The sequence below is a fragment of the Pipistrellus hanaki genome (assembly GCF_964339955.1).
Source record: "Pipistrellus hanaki genome assembly, chromosome: 1".
Classification (NCBI taxonomy): Eukaryota; Metazoa; Chordata; class Mammalia; order Chiroptera; family Vespertilionidae; genus Pipistrellus; species Pipistrellus hanaki.
In genome coordinates, this window is record NC_140503.1 from 16,949,872 (window position 1) to 16,972,104 (window position 22,233).

The 22,233-nt window shown below is 37.4% G+C and overlaps 1 long non-coding RNA gene across 1 annotated transcript in view; it reads left to right on the forward strand.

Moving 5' to 3' along the window:
* Nucleotides 1–424: 424 nt before the first annotated feature.
* Nucleotides 425–22,233, forward strand: part of LOC311626505 — a 102,248-nt gene continuing 80,439 nt past the window's right edge. The window contains exon 1 of the long non-coding RNA XR_014795702.1: nt 425–889. This is a non-coding gene — a long non-coding RNA (uncharacterized lncRNA). The remainder of the gene's footprint in view (nt 890–22,233) is intronic.

The window sequence follows — 22,233 nt, forward strand, 5'->3', positions numbered from 1 at the left end:
CCAGTGTGGCTAAGTTGTTGAAGCCAGGAAGTCTCCGATTTCTAGTCAGGGCACATGCCTGGGTTCAATCGCTAGTAGCAGGAGTGCAGGAGGCAGCTGATCAATGGTTCTCTCTCATCATTGATGTTTCTTTCTCTTTCCCTCTGCCTTCCTCTCTCTGAAATCAATAAAAACCACATTAAAAAAAGTGATAAATCCCTCTATAAGTTTTTAATGCATGTTAATGGTTAGAGAAAAAGTTTAACTCTTAACAAAATAACAGTTCCTTACTATTTTGCTAGATATTGTAATCTTTTTCAAAATGTGTTTACCATCTTTTTGTTTTATGTTCTTGTTTTTTGTTCTTATCGTTTTACAACAAAAAATGAACAATGAAATTTATACTGCAATTACCTGAATGCTTTTCTGAGGGATTTAAGATTTGTTCTTGCCTGAACTTAGATTCCTGTACCCAAGATCTGGATTAGTCTATACTGTGGGTTGCAGGTGACAATGCATCAAATCAAATGAATTTAAGCAAAAATAGGAACCTATTAGGTAGGAATTGACTGGCTGTGTGTGGTAGACAGGTTGGCTGTTAACAAACCCATTGCTTCACTCCTACGGGTCCTCAGCTGCACCCGTTTCCCATTCTCGCTGCAGCTGGGCATGCCCATGTGACTGGGTTCTGCCACTTAAACGTGGGCAGAAGTGGTATATATCAGTTCCGGACCTGACTCATGAATTCCTACCCTGTTCTATCTCTACCCCGTACTCCTCCATTTTATTCCTGAGTGCAAAAAGCTTCAAGACAAAGAGAAGTGGTGAACTCGATGAAAGTTGCCTGCGTCTCTGAGTCACTGCTCAAAGAAAAGTCAACCAAGGGAGAGATGCAACCAGCATAGAATGTGTAAGTAAAATTAGATATATAGTATAGTTTTAACCCACTAACATTTTGGAATGGTATTGACCACTGAATACACTGGAGTAGCTTACATAATAGAAAGGGAAAAGGAACAACCAAGTTGTGAGAAAGGCTGTTAAGCAGTTGGGCTTCTTCAGAAACAATTAAAACCAATCTTAAAATGTCTTTACAAATGTCTATTTAATTGTTTCTAGAGAGGTATTAAAACCATTTTCTCTCAATCCGTGGGGAGAGTGAGACAGAGCATGTGCCATAAGTTTTACTCAGAGAAGAGAGATGTAGTGGTATTTAGATTAGAAGCAAGTAGGAAAGAATACAGAGAAAAAAGGTATTCAAGAGGCATTGGATAAAAAACAAAGGGATCAAGCTGAAGCTTATTAGTTGTGCTGGAGCTACAGATGGTTTTTATACCTCCCTTGAAGGAAAAAGAAGATAACTCCATTGATGCTTTGATACTTTAGAACCCTAAATCTCTGATTTGAATTTGCTAAAAAAAAAAAAAAAAATCAGAATATTGTAGTAGCTTTTAGATATCCAGACCAAAAGGATAAGTATCGAATAAGTATTTTATTATTATAAGTTAATATTTTATTTATTTATGCCTTGGCTGCTATATAGAGTAGCCAGTACATTGTGGACTCTCTACATCATTGTTTTCGACTCCCAATTCTATTTTAATAAATGCCTAATATGTTTTCTCACTAATGGTTTATTGACTTGTCACTTTTTCTGCCCCCTACCAAGTTTTATTTGGATGTATGAATTCTGGTTGGAAATTTCATTAGATTACAGAAAGAAGGCACATTGTTGTTTTTAGAGCAAGCCTAAATTAGGAATGTCTCTCTTTTCTGGACTAGATCTTACTTTGCTTCTTTGGATTATATTGAGATGGGGATTTTAAAATACTGATAATCATATGCTGATCAAAGAGATTTATGTCCTTTGTTCCCTATAAATCCTTTATAATATCAAGGGATTCCGGGATATTACCTGCTTTGCTTTGAGCTTTTGGTTGAAGATGGGAAACTTCAATAGTCAAAACATTCTCCTTCCCTAGGACCCAAGGTGGAATACAAACAGTAAAAATGAATCTCACTGTTTTACAAATGAACCACATAACCACAATAAGGAGGGTGGGGAAAGAAAGAACTAAGTAATCTTGGCAAATGTTATTGCAATGAATACTGTAAGGCTAAATATAGAAAAAACTGTACACAGATTTTGTGCTCTAGTTAGTAAATTTGTTGTTCACAGAGGTATGAATTAGCAATTCTGCAACTTTTTAATTTGTATTCTAGGTTTGAATAAATAAGTAAATATAATGGCATGATCCTGAAAGCCAGGCTGAAGAATCTTGTCAGAAAAAGAATTTGCAAATAAGTAAAAGGGGAGGCTACAGAGAATGCTTTTGGTTTGGAATCAGAGGTACGGGCATGAACTCCTGGTTTTAATATACATGGAAATAGGTAAAGGAGCATATGCATGTATGGGTTAGAATACATCCATTTATTTCTAGCTCTGCCACTGAGAGAGCCTAGAAGTAATGACAACTCAGTAGTAAAAAGAACACCTAGACCCCAGATATTGGTTTCTTTTTATTTTATTTTATTTTATTTTATTTTATTTATTTATTTTATTGATTATGGTCTCACATAATTGTCATTATCCCCCCATTCCCATCCAAATCCCTCCCTACATATGCCCCCACCCCCCTGTTGACCATGGCCACTGGCTAGGCTCATATGCATGCACACAAGTCCTTTGGTTGATCTCTTCCCCTTACCCCCTTACTTTCCCTCTCAGGTTTGAGAGTCTGATAGCTGCTTCTCTTTCTCTGGGTCTGTTTTTGTTCATCAGTTTATGTTGTTCATTATTTCCTCTAGATGTGTGAAATCATGTGACCCAAGAAATACCCTTGTAAGAACCTAAACTGCAACAAGCCATAATGGTCATGCTGAGAGGCAAATGAATCAATATGTAGTGAGTTCCTTTATGGGCCAACAGTTCTTTTGAGTTTCTTAATGCCATTCACCAATTAAAAGATCCAGACTCCTAAAAAAAATATATCTGATTCGAAGGCTGGAGTCAGAGAAAGAGCATGATGAGCCTAGAACAGTGGTCAGCAAACCGTGGCCCCTTGATTGTGGCTCTTCCACAAAATGCCACATACCCCAATTAAGTTGATAAAAATGTACCTACCTGTATAGTTTAAGTTTTAAAAATTTGGCTCTCAAAAGAAATTTCAATCGTTGTACTGCTATTTGGCTCTGTTGACTAATGAGTTTGCCGACCACTGGCCTAGAACATGTTATGATGTCAGAACATAAGTGCTCAAAAGCAGAACATAAGTGCTCAGGAGCTGGCATGTCAGGGAGTCAACTTGAAGGAATTCCTAATGACACATCTGAGACAATCTGTGTAGTCAAATGGGTAATTATAATAATGGCTTAAGATAAATGGCATAAAATGAATATCCATGAGTCCATAGAGACATAAATAATTAAAGAAGTGGTGGAGAAGGGATAACTCTTTAAGTTGAACAACAATGAAGACATGAGAAAGGCCTGGTGGAAAAAAATGTCTGAGCAACTGTCAAACCAAGAGGAGTCTAAGGAGAATTGTTAACTAAATGTAATATGGCGTCTTTGGTGGGATTCTGGACAGAAAAAGACAGTTGGTAGAACTAAGAAAATATGAACAAACTTTAGTTAATAATGCAGCAGTATTAATTATAACAAATATATTAATAAAAGATGTTATAGGAGAAATTATATGGGAAATACATGTATATGTTTCTTTTCTTTAAAAAAAATATTTTATTGATTTTTTTACAGAGAGGAAGGGAGAGGGACAGAGAGCTAGTAACATCAATGAGAGAGAAACATTGACCAGCTGCCTCCTGCACCCCCCTCCCCCAAACCGGGGATGTACCCGCAACCAAGGTACATGCTCTTGACCAGAATTGAACCTGGGACCTTTCAGCCTGCAGACCGACACTCTATCTACTGAGCCAAACTGGTTTTGGCCATGTATATGTTTCAACTGTCTAAAAATAGTCTATTAATTTTTTTTTAAATCACCCATTTGGTAAATTCTGTAGTAGTAATTGTTGCGGTTGCATGTTGTCAATAGGTTTTAAAACTAGTGGGCAAAAATATGAAGAGAAATAGAACACAATGTAGTTTCAAAGTATCCCAGCATAAAATGCTTTTTAACTGTAAAGGGAAAATAAGTAATTTTGTAGTAAAGAAACATGGAAGACACCACTTTATCAAAATGATTAAAAGTACCATTACCAATAATAAAGCACATTAACATCCTATGCCTCCTAATACTATGCAATCTCCCTATGGGCAGTACTTCTAAAGTTTTAACGTTTATCCAACTCACCTAGGGATCTGGTTAAACATGAAATTTCTGATTGAGAAAGGATAAGGCTTAAGATTCTGAATTTCTAGTGAAATATTGAGATTCTGAGGCTGCTATCAAAAGGACCACACTTTTCAATCAAGGCCTAAAGGGGAAACCTGTAACCTTTTTGGCAAAGGGGAGAAGGAGGAGTTGGGTAGCAAGAGAGTATTCTTATCCCTTTAATGACCTTCCTCCAGGTTTCCTTTGACCTTACTTGAGATGCAAAGAGATTCATTTCTTTCCCCAATGCTTTTTCAGTATCACAAATACCCAAAACTTAAATAAATATTATTTCTAAGCAAAAAGGTTTAAGTGGTGGATTAGTATGTAACAAGAATGTTTCTTTCTCTGAGCAGATACATAGTCCATCTGCTCGGGAGGAGGCAAGCGATCCAAGCATACTTTACGTAATTGCAATAGCTTATAGTCACGGCATGTTAATATCTGGTACCCAAACTTGGTGACACTGTGCATGGGAAGGGCACACTAAGGCACCATGTAGGCAATGATCCTGAAGGTCTGCCACCACTACTCTGAGAGACCAGGCTGTGTACTGGCTAAAGAGAAAATTTCTAGCAGCATGGGGCAATACCTAACACAGTCACTGTATACTCATTTGCTGGTGTTGACTCAGATGGAATTCTGTGTCCTCATAGAATTCTGCATTTGATGGCTGTTCAGGCTTCTCAGTAGTTGATGCTGGCCTGGCCAATATCCCTAACCTTCCCATTTCAGAGATAGCAGCTGCCTAATGATGTAGAACTAAAGGGCCCTTGTAAACAGGATGATTGGAAAAAAAACACTGGAGCCATTTTGTTCTTGGCTTTAGTTGTTGGAATGAAAGTTCCTCAATTATGAGCAAACATGAATGGCTTTGCTCCCTGGTATGATTGCATTTTATGTTTCAGGGTCACATAGGAATTCATGAGAGTTGAGCAAATCTCATCTAAGAAAATGAAATTGGGGTGGGAGAGTGTCTAGGTGCCAAGATTTGGGTTGGCCCCTGGAGAGGCTTCCTCTCAGCCAGCTTGACACCAAATTGAAAGTGGCTGGTGATAGCATATTAATTTTTATTTTTGTCCCAGAACATTTTTTTCTTCTGGCTCCATATCACAGTCTCTACTTTCATTCCTTTTGCTTCCAGTAGGCTTTTCTACCATGTTCTATAGTCATTGAATCAACAATGACTTGGGAAAATCTTCTTGGCTTTTAATTCAGCCTAGTACCTTCATCCCAACTCCAATGTTGCCTCACAAATTACCTTCCCTGACCTTGAGTCTTGCATCCCACAGACAACCAATATTTTACCTTTGACATAATCCTAGAGACCTTTACCTGAACTTCATCAGGTCCTCTTGAAGCAGACAATGCCTTCCCAAATTCTGAGGGACAGTCATCTCTAACCTAGAATTCTATTCTAAGTCCAACTTCTAATAGCTTTCCATCAAACAAGTCAATAAAATTGATTAAATTTTAAATAAAAAAAGAAATCTGATAAAAGATTTCTTCAAAACAACTGAATATATGATACACTAAAATAAAAAAATAAACCAAAATACAAGGACCTGGGATCCAGAAAACATGGAAACCAACACAGTCAAGAACTCAAAGGATTAGCCAACATGATAATGAAGAAAGATTCCTGCATGGCAGCTGTGAAACATACCACAAGATTGATAGTCCAGATAGAAGAGACAGTAGAGGACCCATGGAGGAATTAAATTTAACTCTTTTGTGAATTTGGAAGGAGGCAAAATTGTGTGGGGAAAAGAAAGGCAAGGAAGGCTTATAAAAGATTGGTGTTCTTCTTTCCTTTAATGATGTGGGATGCATTAAGAAAGCACTGTACATGTGTTACTATGAGACATAAAGAAACAAAAAGTGGAAAGGAAGAGCTAACAGAGATATAAATGTTAGTTGAGGATAAGACCTGGAAAGGAACACCAAAGGGAGGGCTGTTTTTGTTTTGTTGAAAGCCTTGGAAAAACTGACATTTAAAATATATATATATATATATATATATATATATATATATATATATATATATACACACACACACACACATACACACACTAGAAGCCGGGTGCATGAAAATTCATGCATTGGAGGGGATGTCCCTCATCCTGGCCTGCCCCCTATCACAGTCCAAGAGCTTTCAGGGGCAGAAGGTGACCTGACAATCAGGGGAAGGCAATACCCATCAAACCTCTGCTGCTGTCACTGCTGGCAGTGCAAGCCTCGGCTGGCCCTGGTTACTTAAGCCTCAGGTGGCCCTGGGCAGCTGGGCAACCACCATCTGAGGCTTATCTGGGACTCAGGCCAACCCTGGAGGACTGGGGGTCTGAGGGGACTGGGGGACTCTGAAGCAGGCACCCTGGCAGGGCTGAGGGGACTGGGCACCACCATCTTGTGGCTGTGGGTGCCACCATCTTTGAGGATGTGGCAGTCAATTAGCATATTCCCACCTTATTGGCTATGGGTGCCACCATCTTAGAGGGTGGGACAGTCAATTAGTATATTCCCTCCTTATTGGCTATGGGTGCCACCATCTTTGAGGATGGGACAGTCAATTAGCATATTCCCTCCTTATTGGCTGTGGGTGCTGCCATCTTTGAGGGCACAGAAGTCAATTAGCATATTTCCCCCTTATTGGCTGTGGGTGCCGCCATCTTTGTGAGAGAGGGAGGGTCAATTACACATTCCTTCTTTATTAAATAGGATATGAAAATGTCAGATATTTGTTGTTAATATTCAAATAAGTGGATGGAGTGATTTAATTCAAGGGATAAATAACATTGATAGTGGTCTTAAGAATCCAGTGGCTAAGTAATTCAATTAAAAAACATGTGCTGTGTGCTAAATGCTATGGAGACAAATAACATCTCTTCCCTCAAGAACCTCACAATCTATCGATAGGCCACATAAGACTTGCACACAAACCCTATGATATAAATTGTATACAAAATAATGCAATTAATGCTTTGGGGAGTATGGAGGAGGAATGACGTCAGAGTAGCTGGACTTGGGAAGGCTACAAGGAAAGTTACATGTGAATGGCATTGCCCAATATCTAGTGTGAACTGATTTTTTCTCAAGTTCTTATTTTTCTTTTTTTCACTTGAACAGAATGTAAATGATAAGGAACCTATTAATTAACTTTAAAATATCATTTGAGTTAGGAGTGATTTGTATCTGGAGATAGAAAAGGGGAAAAGAATCATTACAGATGAAGAAGACACTCTATATAAAAGAATTGCAGAAATAGGGTGACAAAGGGTGTCTTGAGGGAAATGGCAAATATTCCATGAGAATATAAAGTGCATGAAAGAGATTCAGTCTGTGGTTAGAAGAGAACAGTGAATGTTCAGAGAAAATCAATTTATTCAACCAAAACAAATGAATGGGATCTTGAAAGTAAACTGGCTCATAGTGGGCTTTGGGCAAAAGTTGTGGTTGGCCTTGTTTTCTCAGTGCTAGCTAGTGTCTATTTAATGGAATAAAATCATTTGTCTTTGAGATAAATGCAAAGGGGCCATTTACTGAAGAATCATCACTAATGATATTTGCAATTAGTTGCATTAATTCTGATGACTCGCATTTACTCAGAATTTAGTATTCAAGTGAGCATTTCATTGAATCATCCTGGTTTCTTGCTCTAGCTGGCAGGTATTATTAGTAAGTTCAGATAAGTAAACTGGGACTTAGATGAGTTAAGTGACCTGTGGATTTTGAAACCGATACTTTCTCTTTATACGTAGGTGTTTAGATTCACTCATTTATAGAATTGTGTAATGGTCATTACCAAGGCTTTTAGAATGCAATCTCTCATTTGCTGTGGACATGACCAAAAATATTTTCCCACTAGGTTTTCTTTCTGCTATGTTGGCAGTGTTCAGCTTATTTGGGAACATTTTATTTACAATTACTTAATCTACATTGCCTAGATCAGCACTGTTCACTATAAATATAACACAAGCTATATGTGATTTGGTAATTGCCATTAGTAATCAGTGAGATTTTTATAAGAGCTGTCTTAGATCTTTGGAGCCTTAATGTCCTTTGGGACTAATCTTTCTGGGTTGCTAGTGACCATATAGTTTGTGAATAGATGATCATCTCTATTCCTATAAAAAATGTGTAACTGTATAGCATTATTGAAGGATCATGACATTATATAGTGATTTATTTTATCCTACAAAGTGCTCAAATTATTGCATTTCACTTAAAGTTGGCCAAAAATTATATAATTATGATTCTAAATATGGTTTAAAATAGTGCATATATCTAGAAGAAAATATACTATGTTTCATTAAATATGAGATGGTATCAGAAGTATGATGAACCATAACTTTGTATACTACTAAGAAATAAAATATTCTACTAATTAAATTATGACATGTAACCAATTATAAGACATTAATATGTTAGAAAATATCTATTTTATAATGAACAAATATGCTGGTTATAGGGTAGTGAAATTATACATGGTTTAAATTCTCTTTTTTATAACATATTCATGTTTCCACATTTTTAAGAAGTTGACATATATTACTTTTATTATCAAAAATTTAAATTTTTAATAGAACATTTCCACAACCAGAAATATAGATATGTAATATAGATAGTAGACATCAATGATTCATACTATTCTGACATTTTGAATTAAATCCAGTTATAACCTTGTGATTGACATGTGTGAGAATAAATTCCCTAAAACAGACTGTTGTCACACAGTTTAAAAGGAAAAAATATTTCTTGAGAAAATGGTAAAGGCATACTTATTTTAATCCCTAACTCTGTCCCATGCCAGATACTTAATAAACATAAAACTTTCATTTGGAAATGTAAACTCTTACTTGTATTGAAAGTTATAAGTGATTAAAATCCCCAAACATAGTTCATGAATTGTAACCATCCATCAAATATAGTGAGAATTAAATCAAATCGATGGAAGACACTGAAAACCAGTGGATGCCCCTGTGAGTCTAAATTCTTCTCAATATAAGTGAGGTTCCTAATGGGTTCATTTAATTATTTTCTTTTTAAATTGAAACAATAGGAGTGAGGGTGTGGATGACCATGAGAAAAGTGAAGAACAAGATTGTTGGGCATGTACTGATGACTAAAGATTCACTCAATCTCCAAATAAAACACCTTTGTGATAAGATACTTCCTTGCAAGCCCCATAGACCTGCCTGGGTGAACTGCTGCAAAAATATCCCCCTAGGACAGAAGACAGCACAGATTCAATGAGAAAAAGTTCATAGATGACAAACTAGTTGACACAGGTCACACACCTGCCTGTTCAGACTGTTCTTTAGGAAAAAGTAGGCCAGGTTAGAATTGCTAATGTGCAAAGATGAATGATAAGCAGAAGGCTTCCAAAACAAGATCTTGGCACAGCTGCCACAAAAAAAAGGGCGCAGGGGTGGCGGGGTGGGTTAATGAACATAATTTACATTAAAGGACAGATGAAAGTACATTTTAGAAAAATATACATTTTCTTGGAAATAGAAAAAATTTCAGCCAAATATTTCTTTATACCCTTGGAGAATTAGAGAGACAGATATTTTTTTTTAAATGATTTTTTTTGAAATGAGCTAAATGATTAAAAGACTGACCATGTAATTTTTTTTTATCTCATTACAATTTTAAAAATAAAAATTTATTGAAAAACAGTATTAGAAGATAGAAAGAGCATTGGCAAAGCTCAGGAAAGAGGTTAAGAAAAAAAATAATACTGTTACATAAATAGAAACTATGTTAAAAACAGCAGCAAAAAAATAGAATGAATATTAATCAAAATGTTTCAAACCTCAAAAGTATCATGTCAATGACATTATATTCAGGCTTGAGGATGTCACAAAGGAAAATATAATTAGAGAGCTGCTAGATCTGAGAGATAAGGGAGGTACCTGAGGTATAAAACTTATAGCATTAGAAATCTATTCAAAGATAAAATAGAATAGAAATGCTCACAAGTAAAAAGCAAGAATTTCTAAGATGTGGGGATGGTTGATTAATCCTTAAAAAAATGCAGTTAACTTTCAAGTGTGACCTGGTCTTAGAGCTTCCTCATTACATGCAATACAAGAGAGAGAGAGAGAGAGAGAGAGAGAGAGAGAGAGAGAGAGAGAGAGAGAGAGAGAGAGAGAGAGAGGAGATGGAGACAAGATGTTGGTTTTGTATAAATACCACAAAATAACATTTCAAGCAAGCAAAGACTCATGAAATATAGCAGTCATGAACCTCTTTTGGATAATATATATATATTAAAAAAAAAAGACAACCAAAAGCATAAATGAAAAAACCTTCCTTAATGAATAAATTCAAATCTCCCAAAAGGATATATCATATAATGAATATAGAAAGAGAGGCTGTGGATTGAAAGAATTGTCAAGGAACACAGAATCAATTTAAATATGGCCCACAGTTTGAACAACAATGGAATTATAATGACAAAATTAAATGTAAATGTTAAAAGCCTTAACCACATAAAATTAAAATTATGGTACATAAATATCTGACAGTGTAGAAAAATAGAGGTGGAAGAGAATAGAGGTGGGGAAATCTTGTCATCCCATCTAATAAAAGAGTAATATGTAGATTGATCATCACCCCAACAAACAAGATGGCTATCCCCATGTGGTCAAACATTGTGCCCGATGTGGACACAAGATGGCCAGCAGGTGTGGGCAGTTGAGAGGGACCAGGCCTGTAAGGGAGGACTGTTGTGGGCAATCAGGCCAGCAGGGGAGGGCAGTTGGGAGGAACCAGGCCTGCAAGGGAGGGCAATTAGGGGTGCTCAGGCTGGCAGAAGAGGGAATTTGTGGGCGACTGGGCCTGCAGGGAAGAGCAGTTGAGGGAACCCAGGCCTACAGGGGAAAGCAGTTGGGGGGGACCAGGCCTGCAGGGGAAGGCAATTAGGGGTGACCAGACCTTCAGGGGAGGGCAGTTAGGGGCAAACAGGCCTGCAGGGGAAGGCAGTTAGAGGCAAACAGGCTGGCAGGGGAGCAGTTAGGCATCAATCAGGCTGTCAGGGAGTGGTTAGGTGGTGACCAGGCTGGCAGGCAAAAGTGATTAGGGGCAATCAGGAAGGCAGGCAGGAGAGCAGTTGGGAGCCAGCAGTCCTGTATTGTGAGAGGGATGTCCGATCCATCGGGCCTAAATGGGTAGTCTAACATCCCTTAAGGGGTCCTAGATTGGAGATGGTGCAGGCTGGGCTGAGGGACACACACTCCTGTGCACAAAATTTGTGCACTGGGCCTCTAGTATTTTATAATTGGAAATAATTAATGGCATAAATACTGCCTAAAGGTAAAAAATATCAAGAAGTAGCACTTGTATTATAAATATAATCATGAAGAAAAGCCATATAGAAGAGTAAAAATAAAATAGATAAGGTACCATATAATGAGAGAAAACCAAAAAAAATGTAAATACATATAACAAATAGTTTTAAAACCCAACTTACCTGTCATAACAAATGGCTGTAATAAATAAAAAATTATGTTTTCGAAAGGAAAAAGGACTTTCAACTTGGTTTTAAAACAAACTGCAACAAAAATTAAACAAATAACTCATATTATCTATAATAATACATTTCAATTAGTTTAAAGATAGTTCAACATATTTTAGTTCATCCATGCTTCAGAATATTCTACAGAAACTTAAAAAGGCAGATATCTATCACATATCTATCTATTTATTTATCATCTATCAATCAATCAATTAATCATTTAGTCTATCCATTCATTGATTCATCCACCTATCCATCTAACATCGATAGAAACATATAAGTTTTTTCACTAATATGTAGATATGGCTAAAATATCCTGTTATTTGAAAAGAATACACTGCAGACAATTTTTAATAGTATAAAATTGATTTGAACCCTGCCAGTGTGGCTCCATGGTTGAGTGTTGACCTATGAACAGGGAGGTCTCAATTGGATTTCTGATCAAGGCACATGCTCAGGTTGCAGGCTAGATTCCCAGTAGCAGACATGCAGTCAATCAATGATACTCTCTCATCATTGATGTTCCTATCTCTCTCTACCTCTTCCTTTCTCTCTGAAATCAATACAAATATATTTTTAAAAATTTATTTTAAAAGCCTATAAAAAACAGAAAATTCTAAAAGGATAACAGGAAGCTGTTTAAATTAGTTATATCCTGTGTAAAACCATTCATAATATGTCTTTTCTGACTAAATTTTAATCATGATCATATATTACTTTAACGATTAACTTAAAAATAAAAATTGCTTTCCTTTTTAAAAGAATAATGTTTTCAGCCAATTTTGCTAAGTTTTATCTTTCATCCCACTATAAAATATAATGTTATCAATGATAAAATAATGGCTAAAAATAGCATAATACATCAAATTTGATTTTCTATGTAAGATAGGTAAATACATGAAATTTTGAAGAGAACATAGCATATGTTCATCATTTTAACATATTTTCTCAAAATGTACAGTCACAATTTAAGACAAATCATGTAAATATTTAGGATACGTTTTACAGGTTTGTTTTTTTTTTGATTTTTAAATGAACAAATCTCCAACAATAACAAAAAAATGTTTTTCACATCTTGCACAAAAATAAAATTTTCAAGTTATATAGGAAATTAAAGGACCAAAGAGAAAACTATTAGAAATGTTAAAGGGATTGCAGGTGGTTATTTTCTTTAAACTATATTAAAAATTCTGCAGTTAAATCGTATCACTTTAAAATAAAAAGAAAAATATATAAGAAGGAGGAAAAAGCCAGATTATGGAATGAAAATTTCATTAAAAAAAAAAAAAAGTATAAACTTTCCAACTGCTGGGCTTTCTCCTTTTTTTTTTTTTTTTAGCTCTTCTTCTTCCCTTCCTCTCTTCCTTTAAGACTTCCAACTGTTGAACCCCCCACAAGTACTAATTTCCCTGTAGGCATGTATATTTCATTGGTGAAGACAAACACAACTACAAATAGCAGTAGTATAATTTAGTGTGTGCTAAGTAAAATATTTAGAAGCATAGAAAAGAATTTTGTCAATTGAATAAATGTCTGGGAAGCTTAGAGATAATATAGTGGAAGATATTTGAACTAAGTCTTGAAGAAAGATCATTTTTGCCAGTTATTTAAAATAAGGGAGTTGGAAATTCACAGCCTGAGAATCAACTTAGCATAAGTTAAAGATACACAGTAAATTGTGTGATTTGACTAGAGGACATACTCTGTTGTCTGGTGGGTGTGAAAGTAATAGGAAATAAGCCTGCAATTGAAGACTGGGGTCCGCTTTTGAAAGGACATTAATGCCACTCCAAAAAAAGTCTGAATTGTATATAAGTGATTTGTGGTCTGTGGGGTTAGTGGGTGGTGATGGAAAGGACAAGAGATTTATTTTGATTGCAGTGATAGGGATGGAGAGTCATGAAATTTCTATGCATGTCTAAAGAAACAATTTTTTTTAAAGCTTTTAAAGCTTGGGAAATGCTGTGATGTGTGATAAGAAGCCACCATGGGTTTCAACTCAGAAAAAAAACCAACAAAAAACAAAAAAACAAAAAAACACATAGAGATGAATTGACTGTGAAGTTCATGAAGCTTAAGTTTCTAAGATCATCACTTTCCAAGTCCTACAAAGACCCCTGCTGGAAAACTGTCTACACAGCAGACAACCACGAAAACTGATTGTCTTCTGATCCCATCTATGCTCAGTGGAATGGCCGGCTTATAATAGACTCAAATTACTATGAAAGTCTATTGAAAAAAAATTATTTAAGTTATTTTTCTCTACTTTTCTCCTAAAAGTCTTGTCTTTGCCTTCTCAGTAATTAGGGAAATCAGGAGCAAGAAGAAATATCCTTGGTCAATAATGATCGCAGATGTTGATTTTCTGGGTTACTGTTCTCTTCCCTGCCCTTCACAATAGCAAGAAAACAGAATAAGTGGCCTCTGCAACACAAACACACAAAAATCTAAAAAAGCACAGATTAGAGAAAAAAATAGAACCCTGAAGACTCAAAGATTGTTATATTGCAACCCTCAAACTCAATGTGGGTAACAGAGGGAGTGTAAGTAATATAACTTCAATTGTTAGTTTTCTTTTTTCTTTTTTCTGCGACCATAAGGATGTTGAAACTACACTAGAACTAATTCAAATTATTCAGTAACCTAATGAATATAAATTAACGTAACCAGTTAGTTCCCTTAATGACTATAATCTCTTAATGAAATCGGGGTCAGGAGCTCAATATGAACTGGTTAACTTTTATCTATTGGAGCATATATGTTGTATTCTTAACCCCAGTTACTCCTGGCATAAGAGTATTTGGTCATAAAAAGGAGGAGAGGTTGTAGGTGGTGGGGAGCAAGCAGAGCAGAATTCATTTAAAACGAAGAATATCCATAGTTTATATAATCCATCACTATACTGGAGAAATTAACATCTGTGTTGTGAAATAAATTGGTAGCACCGTATTTATTAGAGAGGACAAAACATTATTACTTGCTAAACTTCAGTAGGTTACACAACCTTATATTCCCTGTAAGAGCAAACACCAAGCTTTACCAATATGTAAGTAATTGAATGCTTTCTCATTCCTGAGTGATTTTCATATATGTTTAGCAAAGAGATTTTGGGTAGCATCCAAGTAAACACTGTAGATCTTGGAAATGACTTTGAAACATGATTAATACATTTGGAAATTGAAGGATTGGAAATTGTTATGAGAAGGGGATGCACTCCTGGAGTTTTGATAGGTGGTGTATGTTTAAAATAAAGTACAAAGAACTTAAAACAGATGATGGATTAAGAATATATATTGGTAAGCATTTTAAAAGCTGTAGGAAGATGTTAGATCATAGAAAATTTGAGTTTCAATGAGAACTTAGTCAATCCTGAGTTCAGAAGAGACTCAGTCAATGCATCCTTAAATGTGTTCAAAAGAAGCTATAGAGCAGTAATATACATGTTATATACATAAATACAACATATAAAGTATATATAGTTATCTAAATATGTGTTTGTGCTTAGAGGCAACTAAATATCAATGGACAAAATCTAACTAAATATTTGTATTTAAAGAACAATATATGTATTATATGTTCAGTTATCCTATCTACTAAAGAGGGAATATGCTAATTGACCATCACACCCTCACAAAGATGGCATGCCCACAGCCAATAAGGAGGGAATATGCTAATTGACTGCCATACCCTCAAAGATGGCAGCACCCACAGCCACAAGATGGTGGTGCCCAGTCCCCTTAGCCCCACTGGAGCAGCAGGCGCACAGCATGGCCAGACCCACCTCTGGGTGGGCCCAGCCACTCTGCATGCCTGTCTCCAGAGTCCCTAGTCCCCTCAACCCCCCAGCCACCCAGGGCTGGCCCAAGGTGCAGGCAAGCCTCAGATGACAGCTGCCCAACCAATGCCCAAGATGCAGGAAAGCCTCAGATGTCAGCTGCCCAGCCAACACCTGAGGTGCAGGCATAACTCAGGTGGCAGCTGCCCAGCCTCCCAGGGCAGGCCTGAGATGCAAGTAACCAGTGCCAGCTGAGGCTTGCACTGCCAGCACTGGCAGCAGCAGAGGGTGTGATGGGGGCCTCACCTTCCCCTGATTGCTGGGTCGCCTCCCGCCTCTGAGGGCTCCAGGACTGTGATAGGTGACAGGACGGACTGAGGGACCCTCTCTTCCAATGCATGAATTTTTATACACCAGCCCTGTAGTTCCTTTTATAAAGGAGTTGCTGAGGCTAATAATTTTTTATTTAAAGGCTACTCTAATGACTTCTGAGATTCAGCACATCTCTTCAATTTTTATAGAATTATGAGCATTGAGAATTAACTATTTACAAGGTCCTTGATATTTATCTTAAATTATGTAATTTCCCACAATAATTTTACAAACCCTATTATTGTCTTTATATTAAAAACCAGAGGCCCAATGCATGAAATTTGTGAATGGGACGGTCTCTCAGCCTGCCCAATCTGCACCCTCTCCAATCCAGGAGCCCTCAGGGGATGTCCTACTTATGGCTTAGCCCTGCTCTTCATGGTTCTCTGCTCTATGTGGGGTCTGCCTGCTCCACACCATGGTGATGGGCAAGCAGGCCATGTTGGTTGCTGCCTATTGGCTGTGCTTGTTTGCTCCTGGTCACTGTGTCTATGGCCAAGCAGGCCCTGCTATCTGCTGTCAAACTGTGTGGCCAGACCTGCCTGGGGGTGGGTCACTGCACTGCCCACCCTGGAGTTGCTGGTTGGACCCTGCCTGGCTCCCCAAACCCCACAGCTGTTGCAGCTGCTGTGGGTCTGGCCCTGCCTCCCTCTCTGGCCTTTAAAGGAACCTCAGTGACTGCTGACCAGGCTCTCCCCCAGTGCAGGTGCATAGAGGACCCTGCTGCCCCACCTCCAACATTGTGTGCTCAACCTCCTCTTGTCTGGTTGACCCGTTATGGTGTCCCAGTTAATTAACATATTTCTATTGACAGAGAGAGAGAGAGAGAGAGAGAGAGAGAGAGAGAGAGAGAGAGAGAGAGAGAGAGAGAGAAATGAGAAAATTTAAGTTATAAGAGAATAAGTAATGTGCCTCATGACAAAGGGGAAGAACTAAATTTTGTTTGGTTTTGAAACCTGTCTTTAAATTCTATGCCATTCCCTTCATTTTGTACCATTTATCAGAACTAGTAGCATGTAGAAATATATCTTTGGTTTTAAGTTGCAAAGTTTTCAAAATTCAAAAATGTTTGTGGAATTTAAAATAAAATCAAAGCCATAAACAAAATAACTATTTTCATAAGTGACAAGACAGATGAACTTATCTAAACCAATAAGTGATTAGACTTAACAATAAAAGGTGAAATGGAAATAAAAGTGTTGTTTTACTATTCACGTTACTATCACTAAGGCTAATAGCTCACTTTCTATCTTAGCCAAAATATGAACTCTATGATGAATTATGCATTACTTAAGCTAAGTTTGATTGTGAAATCTCCAAAGAATTTACTTAATCCTGTTTTTCCAGTTAGAGCTCTTACTTGCTTCAGGGAGAATTTGGTAGTTAGGGGAAGTTTATGGAAAAGGAGTAAGAAAGGTATTTCTTTAACCCTCTTCACTAGGGAATTTTGGGGAATTTATAGAGATACTATCATAAAAAAGAAGCAACAAGAAAAACAATAGCTGACATTTCTTGAATGCTTACAATTGTTAGGTTCTGTTTGAATGGTTTACCTATGGCAACTGGCTTAATCCTCACAAATAAAGGCAAGAATAAACCTGATAAGAAACCCTGGCACTATGGCACTTCTTTTTGTGGTAGTATTGAACTCTGCTTAATGAAAAAAGTGAATATATGAATCATATACATGAACCATCAATCATTTGCTATGTGGAAAGAATTATAGTTACTTTAAATAAAAAACTTTTCTAATACATTTTAACTATGATTTGATTTTTTAGAATATGGGTTTAGATAGAAAATTTTAAAATTTATGTTTTGCATTAAAAATTATATACTTTTCATTTTGTTTGTGAACACTATTGAACCTATACTACTGAACCTAAAGATGCCTGGCTATACTTTAAAGAGTAGTAACAAGATTCTCCTTTGATTTTTTTTTTTTTTGTGGGGGGGAGGGGATATTGTTAAAGTAATGGGTGACTTAGGGTTTTCCTCTTTTCCTTCTAGGTACTTTGGTGGGTCTAACAATTGAATTGACATAAGACAGAATAACAATAGAAATAATTTAATTTTGTACATATGATACATAAAAATTAGTCCCAAATGCAGAAAATTGAGGCCTATATGACATCCTGAGCTAACAAATAGAATAGGGGTTTGGAGCTTTGAAGGGGAGGAGGACAATTTACAGAAAAATAAATCTTTGATATTTGCCCTGCCCTACAGGTAATTTTTTCAGACAGAAGGTTATTACTAGTGATATCTCTCTTTTTGGGCCAGTCCTCTTACCTAAATTCTTTTAGGTAATTAAGGGAGAGTGAAAGTTTTTCTTGATTCTACTGGGTCTTGATCGCTTTCAGCTCAAAGTAATCCACATGAAATACTAATTTTTATTTTCTCTCTCTCTCTCTCTCCCTAATATAGTAAGTGTCCAATCATCTGACCAGTCACTTTGACACATACTGACCATTTACAGAGAAATAGCACCATGGACCTGGCTCCCACAAAGCAACACTTAGCTTACCCACCACCACTCCAGAGTGACAGCCCACCAAATCGCAGTCTCCACTGCAGAGACCCCATGGTGCAAAATGTGACCCACAGCCCAGCCCAGCCTGGAAATGGTGGCTGTGGGCACTGGATAATGACATTATGTAACAATGTCCACCTTCTTTTCCCTAGTGACTAGCCTCCTTGGAGATTCCTTGCTTTATAGCCAAGTGGAAACATTTTATACTTTAACCAAATGTTTTTGAAGTATTTTACCATGCCTCATCTCATTTGATCCTCACAGAAGTCCTGGAGTAGGAAGATAGGAGACTCAATTGAATCCTATTTTCTTTTCATTAGCCAGAAAACAGTGATTTAGAAAGCTTAGAAACTTGACCTGACTGAAAAGAAGTAAGAAATGGTAGACCTTGAAAATGACTTCAGGTTTTCTCATTGTGCAGCATATACACAAACACTGCTGCAGTTAAATATTTTACCCTTTGTTCTCCCTGCGTGACCTACAATAATAATCTGCTTCATGTTGATATTTACTGCTGTGTTGCTGAGAATTAACTGAAAGAGAAGTTAGAGTGCTTCACTGGGCTGGAAAAAGTTTCATTGTTTCATTACATCATAAAACTCATCTAATTAAGCAAGTTTATGCTATATATACTAGAGGCTCAGTGTACAACATCCGTGTCCTGGGTGGGGTTGGGGGTGGGGGGTCTCTCAGTCTGGCCTATGCCCTCTTGCAGTCCAGGACCTCTCGGGGGATGTCTGCCTGCAAGCTTAGGCCTGTTCTTCTGGGATTGGGCCTAAGCTAGCAGGCAGACATCCCTCTTGTAGTCCAGGAGCCCTCCCTCCTTACTGCCCACCTGCTCACTGCTCCTTACCCCTTAGCTCACTGCTCCTTAACACTGCCATGGAGGCAGGAGAAGCTCCCACCACTGGGGCTGCAATCGCTAGCCATGAGTCCAGATTCTGGCTGAGTGGTGCTCCCCCTGTGGGAACGCACTACCAGGGGGCAGATACTGCATTGAGCATCTGCCCCCTGGTGGTCAGTGCATATCATAGTGACTGGTTGTTCTGGTCATTCCACCATAACAGTCACTTAGGCTTTTATTATCTAGACTAGAGGCATGGTGTACAAAATTCATGCACAGTGGGCGGGAGGGGGGGGGGTGTTCAGCACAGCCTGCACCATCTCCAATCTGAGACATCCCTCTCACAATCCAGGACCACTGGCTTCTAACTGCTCACTTGCCTATCTGCCTGGTTGCCCATAACTGCTCCCCCCGCCCCCCCCCCCCCCGCTGGCCTGATCACCCCCAACTGTACCACCCTCCCCCAAAGGCCTGGTTGCCCCTTACTGCCACCCCCCCCCCCTTGCCAGCCTGGTCATTCCTCACTGCTCCCCTCTGCTGTCCTTGTCACCCCTCACTGCCCCCCTCCACTGGCCTGGTCACTCCCAACTGCCCTCCCCATGGACCTGGTCACCTTACACAGCCTGCTGTTAGGTCATTTGGTTGCCCCGCACTGACCCTGCTGCCAGCCTGGTTGTCCCATGCAGCCTGTTCAGTCTTTCGTTTGGTTGTGATGGTTGTTTAGGCTTATATATATAGATAGATAAAAGGCGAGGTTGACTCGCACATATGCAATACATATAAAGCTCTTGTAGGCACTAATTGCACACGTATTAACATTATTATATATAAAATCATTTTTCTTGAGATGTTAAAAAAAAGTATAAAGCTCTTGCAGGCACCAATTGTACACGTGTGTTTAGATCTGTCATTGTCAATCATGAATTTTGTTGACACTTCTATTATACAGGAAGGTGAATAGCAATATGAAATTGATATTAAATTATTTCTTCTAATTGATTTCCTTTCAATGTGCATGAATTCATGCACTGGGCAACTAGTATTATTATATTTAAGATTGTTTTTGTTGAATAATTGGTGTTTATTGAATGTAACATTATTACATATAAAATCATTTTTCTTGAGATGTTAAAAAATACCAAAGTAATCCACATGTCAAATTGCTCATTTTGGGCTAAAATGTTCTGCTTCCCTTCAAATCATAGATTGCTTAAATTGGAAGGAGCACCAAATATATTACATAGTAATCTACCTCCCCTGTGTTTTTATTGTTGATGCAAGAATGGCCACACTTTGAGAGACTTTTTATATAAAGGTATTTGAGCCAAACAGAGGGTAAGCCTGGAAGCAAGATCACAATAGACTGAGAAAAATGCTTCCTAGAAGGATGGTTTGTAGTTTTTTTGTGCTTTTTTTTTTTTTTTAAATGCATTTGGTATTAAGGAGGGAATATAAAGAAGATTAAATGAAGGTGGGGAAAAGGAAGGTGAGAATTGGATCACAGGATAGTTAAGATTATGTGCTTCCTTGAGAGTGGTTATGCCTCCAAAGTTTCTGAGAAAGAGGATTATTCTGATATTTCAAAGGTGTGTTAATTTAGATGTACAAAAAACAATGGACAGGGCTTGCTTAAGACAAAGATAAACCTTTTTATAAGCCTGGGCATGACTACTCATCATTAGATCACCCTGTGAGGTTACTTTCTACAGAATCCTTTTTTTTCATCCACCCTATATAGATGAGGAAGGGGAGGAAAAAAAAAGACAACTGGAGAGTGGTAAAGTGACATAACTTTTGCTGGGCAACCCTTTTTCCTAATTCATATTTTTCTGCTATGAGGGAATTATTCACATGCTCTAATAATGTTTTGTTTAGATCATGCAAGTAAGGAAGTAAGGTAGGTTCTTGGCTATGTGTCAGTGAAATTTATAAATTGATTTCTCTTTAGCCTATCACTTATTAATAATGTAGTTATCATTTCAGAAACAATAACTTGACCATCATAGTTCATAGTCTAAATATCAATCTATTAGCTGGCAACTAGCTTTCTATGTGTTCTTGACCTTTGTGCTTTTGCCCATAATTCAATGAGTATCAAATAATGAATATGTCATAGATCATACCCTATAAAATGTGAGGTCTTAATTACAGCCTGTCTATTTAATAATTCTCAAGGGTGGTATTGGGTCATCTTTCTAAGATACTAGAGAAGAATGTTTGCCTACTGACAATTACTTGTCAAGGGACAACCAGGGAAATTTGCTTCAATAAATAATTTTTACTGACAATATGCAGAGTGCAATGCTAGATCATATGGGAAACCAAAGAAGTAAATATATGGTCTCTGGCTTTAAGCAGTTTCGGTGGTACTATGAGTCAGGGTGAGGTGTTGGCATGGGTAAATCAGAAGTGGAATTTAGCCATAAGATGAAGTAGATGGAAAGTAAAAATGTTGAATTAAAGTGGATGAAGGTGAACTAGTTCCAAGTAACTCCTGTTTGTTTGAATTTGACTTTGTGCCAGGCACTTACTAGTAGTCACTTCACTTGTATTAATACAAATATATATATATTAATCTAATTTACAATAAACTAATTACACAAACATTACTATTATTCCCATTTTGCAGAAGAGGAAACCTAGAAAGAGATATTAGTTGACTTGCTTAAAACCAGTTGTCTGTAAAGTGAAGGAAAAAGAAGCAGATTTCAAATTCAGATAGTAATATGACTCCAGAAGCCAAGTAATAAATCAATAACCACAGCTGTATGAAGACGGGGGCTTGAATAGCTGACTGATCCATGATAAAAATAATCATATAATTGACCCATAGACACAAAGATAGCCTCAGGAGGCTATCTTGTTTCCTTAAATG